The following is an 8,609-nucleotide window of genomic DNA, read 5'->3' on the forward strand; positions in this document are numbered from 1 at the left end:
CTCCCCTGGTGGAGAGGGGAGCCTGGCATCATTAAAAAACCTGATTCATGCCAGGGCTCCAAGGTCTGCCTCTCACGGTCACTGATCTTGGCTCCTACCTGATGTTCCTAACCTCCCTGATGTCTTATTGATTTTACTTTCATAGCCAAGACAACAGCTGCAGTGGTTAGCTTTCCACTTGCATTTTGACTGAGAGCTTCCTAAGCCAGCTGATATGATACATTTTTAGTTTTCCACATGCAGGCATCTCATACTCCATTTTTCATTTCAAAATGGAGCATTTGCTCCAGGTTTTTTTGCTCATCTAATCAAGGCACCTCCTATAGTGTTACAGGCTCCACTAATAAAAACATGATTCTGACAGAAAACATTACACCTATATGTTTTCTTCTTTGCACTGACATTTTAGGGATGGGGATTTTTAAAATCATAATATTCCTGAAGCAGCTAATATTCCCACATGATATCCTTGTCTCTAAATTGGAGAGACATGGATTTGACAGATGGACCACTCAGTGGGTAAGGCATTGGCTGGATGTTCACACTCAAATGGTTTGCAGTCAATGGCTCAATATCCAGGTGGCGTTCCTCAGGGGTCAGTATTGGGATCAGCACAATTTAACACTTTTGTCAGTGACATAGACAGTGAAGTTGTGTGCGCCCTCAGTAAGTTTGCTCATGACACCAGGCTGTGTGGTGTGGTTGGCATGTTGGAGGGAAGGAATGCCACCCAGAGGGACTTGGATAGGCTTTAGATATGGGCCTGTGTGAACCTCATGAAATTCAACAAGGCCAAGTGCAAAGAGATGCTCTTAGGTCGTGGCAATTCCAAGCACAAATACAAGCTGGACAGAGAATGGATTGAGAGAAGTCCTGAGGAGAAGGACCTGGGGGTACTGGTTAACGAGAAGCTCAACATGAGCTGTGAATGCATGCTTGCAGCCCAGAAAGCCAACCCAAACCATTCTATGATTCCATGATTCTGTGATACTAGCATGCTAGCTAATCTTCATTCACGCATGCCTCCTGCACACTGGCAAGACTCAAGCTGAGGGTTACCCATCCCTATATTCTAATTCAGTTTTGTGGGAAGAAAAGCCCTCAACATATGACAAGTGGCATGTAATTAACCAAATCTAATGTTGGTTTCAGATTTCACAAACAAGAAGTTCACATCACATTGCTAAGGGGTTTCACACCTTAAGCCATGATGTACACACCACCCTACTGCAGATCAATAGAAAACAACGTTTAGTTTCACACTTCCAATTTGAGTGATTCTCCTTTGATGCTTAAAGTTGCCTGTCCAGGTTTCCAAACAGCAGTAACAAAAACCCAAATAACTTGAAGACAAGTCCAATATAAAATAGTTAAGGATAGCTGCAGGTGCTAGTTCTCCACTAGCTTCTCTAGTTATTGAATCTATTAATTTGCAAAATACACTTTATTTATTTTTTTTTTTCTTCTGTTTTTTCTTTGATTTCAGTGAAGACCAAAACAAAGAAGGCAAAAATCTACACTGGAACAGACAGATTTTGTGTTATTTTACAGTCACGCAGAGGCCCTCAGATCACAATACTTTAAAACAGTAACTACCAAGTTTCATGTGGCCTGGGGTAAGTTATGTTATGCAAATTATGTATTACTGAACGGATTCTATTTTTCCTAATACCATACATATAGTTCATAAACTGAAGCATGACATCGAAATCTGTACCTGTCTTTCACATTATTTCATATAACATCTTCACCGGTTGGTCTTTCTTGTAAAGGGATTTCAGTGTCATACTAGGCTAAAAGGAAAAGATATAGAGAGTTCACAGTAATTGTGTTACCTCGTGATTTTTTTGACAGCTGTGAAAAACAAAATCAACACTGATATTTCACCAGTAATACAGGTTCCTATTCCCAGATAATAATAGATCAATGACTTTTAAATTCATTTTAGAGAGCACATTTTGTAGAATTCTTTGCAAGTCTCTGAGATTTCCCTACTTTCCTCATTTAAGTTGCTGAAAAGTCACACATGAATTGCCTGTTTAAAATCAGGATTCCAAACATAAAACAGGTTTTGTTTCAGTGTGAAAATCTTTCAGGGTCAGTCAGCAGTTCTCTGGATAGGCATCCATACACACAGCTCCTTGGAGAGTTTCACTCTGCAAAGTTGCACTCCAATCCACCCTTCTCTGCAAGAGCTGGGGTTTTATAGCCTCTGGGGGGGTCAATGGGGTTACAGTTCTCTAGGCTGGCCAGTTGTCTCACTAAGGCACGCTAAAGGTTTTGCAGAACTAATGTGGAGGCTGGTCTCTTTCCAAAAGAGGTAGAAATCAGGGTGTCCTTTAAGGTATTTCTCTAGTACAGTGCTTTCATTTTCTGTATGTACTACCTCTGTTTTACACCTTACTGCTGGAGACCTAACATAAAATCATAGAATTACTTAGGTTGGAAAAGACCTCTATGATCATCAAGTCCAACTGTTAACCTAGTACTGCCAAGTCTACCGCTAAACCATGTCTACATCTACATCTACACATCTTTTGAATACCTCCAAGGATTGTGACTCAACCACTTCCCTGGGCAGCCTGTTCCAATGCCTAACAACCCTTTCAGTGAAGAAATTTTTTCTAATATCTAACCTAAACTTCCCTTGGCACAACTTGAGGCCATTTCCTCTTGTCTTATCACTTGGTGCTTGGGAGAAGAGAACAATCTCCTCCTCATTACAACCTCCTGTAAGGTTATTGTAGAGAACAGTAAGGTCTTCCCAGAGCCTCCTTTTCTCTTGACTAAAAAAAAACAGTTCTCTCAGCCACTCCTCATACGACTTGTTCTCCAGACTCTTCACCAGTTTTGTTGCCTTTCTTTGGACAAGCTCCAGCACTTCAATGTCTTTCTTGTAGTAAGGGGCCCAAAACTGAACACAGTACTCGAGGTGCAGCCTCACCAGAGCCGAGTACAGGGGGACGATCACCTCCCTAGTCCTGCTGGCCACACTATTTCTGATACAAGCCAGGATGCTGTTGGCCTTTTTGCTTACCTGAGCACACTGCTGGCTCATATTCAGCCAACTACCAACCAATACGGCCAGGTCCCATACCCATGGGGTTGTTAGGCCCCAAGTGCAGGCACTTAGCCTTGTTGAGACTCATACAGTTCATCTTGGTCCATCAGCCCAGCTGATCCAGATCCCTCCATAGAGCCTTCCAACTCTCAAAGAGATTGACACTCATGCCCAACTTGGTGTCATCTGATAACAGCTGCACTCAATCCCCTTGGCCACAGAGCAGTTCCACCCAGCCTAGTTCTTCATGCCAGGGAACAAGGAACAACTTACAAACACAACAAATCCAGCTACATTCCTCCTCCCATGCATGTGTCACCCAGCGCAACCCACCAAATTTTTCCTACTACCAATGCGTTAGAAAAGTTGAAGGGCAGATGCTGAAGTTGAGTGAGAAGGGAGAGGAGAAGATGACAAAAACAATGATCTAACCTAAAGACAGGATTTAATCCATAGCTGATTGTGTAGTTATGGAAAGTATGATTCAGCAGAATACCAAGAGAAAACATGCAATAATTAGTTCAGTTGAATTCATCAAAATTCCCCATGTTCTCAGAAGGACTTCATTCGAGACAGCCTTGACCAACCAAAAACAATGGGCATTTGTGAGACATATTCCTTATGCAGTAAAAATGTCATGTCCAAGCATGATCAAAACAGATCAATAATGCAAATACTATCTCCCCAATTGCTGTCACTGTTTGCATCTGACTCTGATATACCACCAGAAATACACCAAGTTTTAATAACCATCTTTTTATGTCAATGATTTCCCAGGCTGATGTGAGATATTATGCTGACACATGTATCTGTCTTCCTGTTATGTACAAGGCAGAGTATTTTGTAAGAAAGAGCACTGCAAGAGTGAGAGCAGTCGATAATTCTCTTGGCTTACCAAAGTCTATTAATTTTAAATTTCTGTCATATAACCAATTGCTTGGCACTTGCATTGGCTTTCAATATGTCATTTCAACTAACTTAGAGGATCTTTTAGGTTTTAAAAATGCTATGAAATTCCCACTGAATACACATAGCCATTTTATAACTATCAAGGAAAATTGTTATAGATGGTTACCCACAAAATAATATGCTTTTACAAAACCAGTAATTTACTGACTGCTCTGCTACTAAATTCCTTAACTTGTCCCACTAGCTTAGGTCATTTTGCATTCATTTTTATGTGCTTGGCATCACCTTGGCATTATTCTTCCTTATTTCCTATTTATGGAAATAAAAAATATATTGTCTGCAGTTTTTTTTAAATGCAAAGATTCTGATAAAATAAGATGTTCTTGCACTGAATCTAATATAATAGAAAGTTTTTTACTGAAGAAGGGTCTGCTTTGGGTTTTAGCTGTATTACGATTACTAAATCATCCTCCCCACTGAGATGCATGCAATCTTGGGTGCCTATTTTCTTTTGTTCCTTTGATGATGGCCAGCCTACAACTTTACTTGAATTCACTGAACTACTGCTACATGTCTTAAGTATGTAGTTACATGCTTGTCAGGAGTGAGGACTTCATTACCAGTATCTCTCACCATTAGGGCAACAAAAGAGAAACTAGTACTCTCTGCTGAACTCCCGAGTCCAGTGGAGGACATAGCCAAAGACCAACCTCAAAGCCATTGACTGACTCCCAGCAGCAGATGCTAGAACGTGTATGCAGCTCCTTTGCAAGGCAAAGGTAAGCTTCAGAAAATTAGTTTGTGTAGTGAGGCATTTAAAATCAGCTTTTATTGTGAAGCAGCTCTGTACACAATGAAGACAAAGAAAGAAAAAAAGAAAAAAGAAAAAAAAAAAAAGCAAGCTGTTTGGTGATATGAGTCAAAGGCAGTTTTTCCAAGGCAAGCAGGCGGGTGTAGAAAACATTGCTTGAAATCTTCTGACCCTTTTCCTCCTGCAGCGTGAGCCTGCAGCAACGCAAAGCGTGGGCAGGGGAAGGGTTACAGCTTTCCCAGCTGTTCACACAAAAGGACACTTTGCACCTGTTCCCAGTGAATGAAAGTCTGCTTTGTGTGGTTGCAGTTCATCACCCTGCCGGCCTTGGCGTGGGGCCTTGGCGTGGGGCCTTGGCGTGGGGCAGGCCAGCCTGGGCCCGCTGGCTGGAACCAGCACCGCGGAGGAAGAGGGAGGCCAGTGGGCAGGCCCCTTGCAGCCTGGCTCCATTAGCTCTAACGTGCAAACATGCCCCCACCTGAAGGCTGACGTCACAGCCAGTGCAAACAGCAGGGATGGTCAGCTAAGCGTGAGCAAGGGAATATGTACTTTTCGCTTTAATCCCAGCACTGTTTAGTTAACCATGTTTGCTTTGCTGGCATGCTTTACACAGTACCAGTGAGCTATTATTCTGAAAAACCCGCACTGCACTGCGCCTGTGTGATTATAAAGAGATGTACTTCGCACTTCCTTTGATGTTGTCTTAGATCTACATCTCCTCAGTTGTGATTTCCCTCAGATGCTGCCATCAGACTTGTGCCAGGCCCTCAGTGGGGGTGGAAGAGCCGTGGGACCGCGTGGGGCTGCGCCAGCAAGGCCTTTGGGCTGCTTGGGAATGGCCATCCCTCTGGTGAAACCGTGGTGGCAGAGGCATGAGCTGTGGTCAGAGCAAGGACAAGATGAGGAGCCAGGCACGTATTTTGATATTGAGACAGAGACAGACAGACAGAGAGAATTAAAACCAAAGTCCCATAACTAAAATAGCAGCTTCTCCTTTTCTCATGTCAGTTGGTGACCCAGCACTATAAACGCTTCTCCTCCTCAGCACAGGGGTCACAAACAGGGCATGCAGGCCACCCATCTGGGCCAGTGCAGCATCAGCAGGATAGACCCAGATTTCCTCTCCATCTTCACACTCCGGCCTTCAGATTATATCTCCCCCAGCCCCCACTTTAATCCTGGGGTCTTTACTTTGGAGCTTATAATAAATCAATAGACAGTAAAAGAAAATCCCTGTGGGAGCAGCAATTGTGGCTCTATTATAAAAGCTTAAATTCCCCACCTGCCACTTGACCAGTAAAAAGCTTGGATTCCCCACTCCAGACCAGATTATGTAAAACTATTCAAATCCTGAGTGACAGTATTTATGAAGACAGCTGTTGGATTCTCCAGCTGGGGGAGGCAGGGGCAAATGCTGCGGAGTCCTGCAAGAGCTGTCCTGCTATTCACCCTCCCACTGATGGACTTTGTTCACTGATGATGAACAATACCTTTATTTTTTTCTTTTTTCCAGGTGGAGGAAAATGAATAATTAAGTCAGAGAAATGAACAATTCCCAAGCCAACAGTTCTCAGAAATATCTTTAAAAAACAGATATTGATTCAGAGACTGTTCTCATTCTCACGTCTCCCTCCCCCTTTCTCTCCCCAGCATGTCTGAGCTGGGTTGTTCATCACAAAAACTGGCAGGAGGTGTGAACTGGTCATTTCTCTACACCATTCAACTTAATACATTTCTGTGGAAGGATGCTATCGTTTTCAGTCAATCAAATGTTTAGCCACTCCCCTTCATCTCACCAAAGCTCTGACATTGACAAGTATTGCCATTCCTGTTGGTATTTCAAACTACTGTTTACCAGCAGGGGGTTAAAATCCAGCCAAACAAAGTGGTTTCCCGTGGCAGTGGTTACTGTGCACTGAGAAAGGCTCAAACAAGAATCCCAGCCACTCACCATTACAGTCAATAGTGAAACTCCTGTGGACTCCCCTGCATGCATTGGGTTCTGAATGCCAACATCACAATTACAGGAGTAATTGGAGAAACCCATCTTTTTACACTTCACCTTTTTCAAGCTTGCGGAGGACCTGATTCTGTTCCACATATAAATAATCTTCCAATAAAGATTGTTCTTTTACCACAAGGTGGACCACACCAATGAAGTTTTACTGAATGTGCAATGTTCATTTGACCTATATCACTTCTGAGATCAGCTCTAACAATATAGCATATCAGCATTTGATAAAACCTCCAAGACACATAACAAAAATACATATAACAAACCTATTGCAATATGACCTTAATATATTCAGCCTTGTCTTTAGTTCTGATCTGGAGCTTATTTCTTATCTTTGTTGCATTTATACAGTTACATTTTTCATGTACAGACCGTGGCCTTTAATTTGTTTGGTTTGGCAACAGAGGTACCATAAAATTGTACCAAGAGGAAAGTCACAGGTTCCTTTGCACAGAGGCCACCCTGTTGCAGTCAGTCTAGACTCAAATTCCCTTCTTCTTGCACTTCCAGGCTGGTGGGCAGCGCAGGGCAGTGCCATAGTCCTTGTATTCCCCCTGCACCTAGATCAGCATCAGATTTGTCTCATGTAATGAGTCATTGGAAAGGTAGGTGTCTAACTGAAGCTAGTCATCTAGGCCTAATAACAACCATGAAGGAGAGATGTGTACTCTGTATAGGAGGATTGCCCCCTCCCAAGCTTGTTTTTGGAGAAAGGTTGGATGAAATGCCCTCTGGGGCTGCTCTGTCCTCATAGGCTACAGAAGGCTAGCTGAGCCCAAATACCTGGCATTTATATGGCTGAGAGTAGGTAAGGCAAATCTAGACATAAAGGGTCATCACAACCCTGAAGTTCATGCCAGGATTTCATCTTGCCATAGAGCTGAAAAAAATAGAGAAGTTGTTTTCCATGATGCCCTTTATTCTGTACAACCAGTATCCAAAATAGAAACTGGTGTGGAGATCTTGCACTTTCAATTATTTATTTTTTTTTTTTTTGCAAAAACTCTTCACTTCCTTTCGTTCTGAACAGACAGAATTGCACTCTACCCCACATCAGAAAATTAGACCCTCACAGGGGCCAAAAAAAAAAAAAAAAAAGCAACGGCAAACAAGAATATTAATGTAAGAAAATGTAAAGAAAATTGTCTAAAAAGCTTTCATTTAATGAAATAAAAATATATAATTTTAAACTTCAGAATTCATGTCACTGTATTACTGCTTTGTAATGAATGCTCCTTTCTAGCTGGTTATTGGCTGTGAATTTTGAGGCAGTGTCTGGGCAAGTGGAACCCCTTAAAATTAAGTGAATAATCCTGATCCAGAAAGACTGTCAGTTTTCTTTGCATGACTGAGGAATGTGTGATGGAAATGAGAATGGAAGCCACACAATTCTTCAAAGAAAAAATTCCTACATATGCTGCTTTATTGCATATAATATGTAATAAATATAAATATAAAATATATTTATAGTAATTTATTTGACCATATAACAGCTCATAGATGCAGGTTTCAATTATAAATATTTATGCACATGGCAAAAAAAAAAAATAGCAGATATAAAGTGCTTATCCTTCCCTAATTTGCCTTGCCAAATCATACACATTTATTTCTTTGTTTGTCTTTTCTTCCCAAGAAATATCACTGTAATGTATTAAAGAGCTTTACAGAGGAAAGGAAGCAGGAGTCTCCAATGGGCTTCAGCTCTGCCCCACTGATCACCCCCACAGAACTTCCTCTGACAAGGCCAGGACAAGGAAAGAGAAAAGCTAAAGACTAATTTGAGAGAGTGGTCTTTGGAAAGGTAATCTCCTTGC

The 8,609-nt window shown here is 41.8% G+C and overlaps 1 long non-coding RNA gene across 1 annotated transcript; it reads left to right on the forward strand.

Moving 5' to 3' along the window:
- The first annotated feature begins 290 nt into the window (after nt 1-290).
- Nucleotides 291-7,836, forward strand: LOC137850276 (uncharacterized). The gene is made up of 3 exons (XR_011092427.1): nt 291-1,616; nt 4,610-4,749; nt 5,521-7,836. It is a non-coding gene; the product is annotated as an uncharacterized lncRNA (long non-coding RNA).
- The last annotated feature ends 773 nt before the right edge of the window (nt 7,837-8,609 follow it).

Source organism: Anas acuta, chromosome 1 (assembly GCF_963932015.1).
Source record: "Anas acuta chromosome 1, bAnaAcu1.1, whole genome shotgun sequence".
In the NCBI taxonomy this organism is placed as follows: Eukaryota; Metazoa; Chordata; class Aves; order Anseriformes; family Anatidae; genus Anas; species Anas acuta.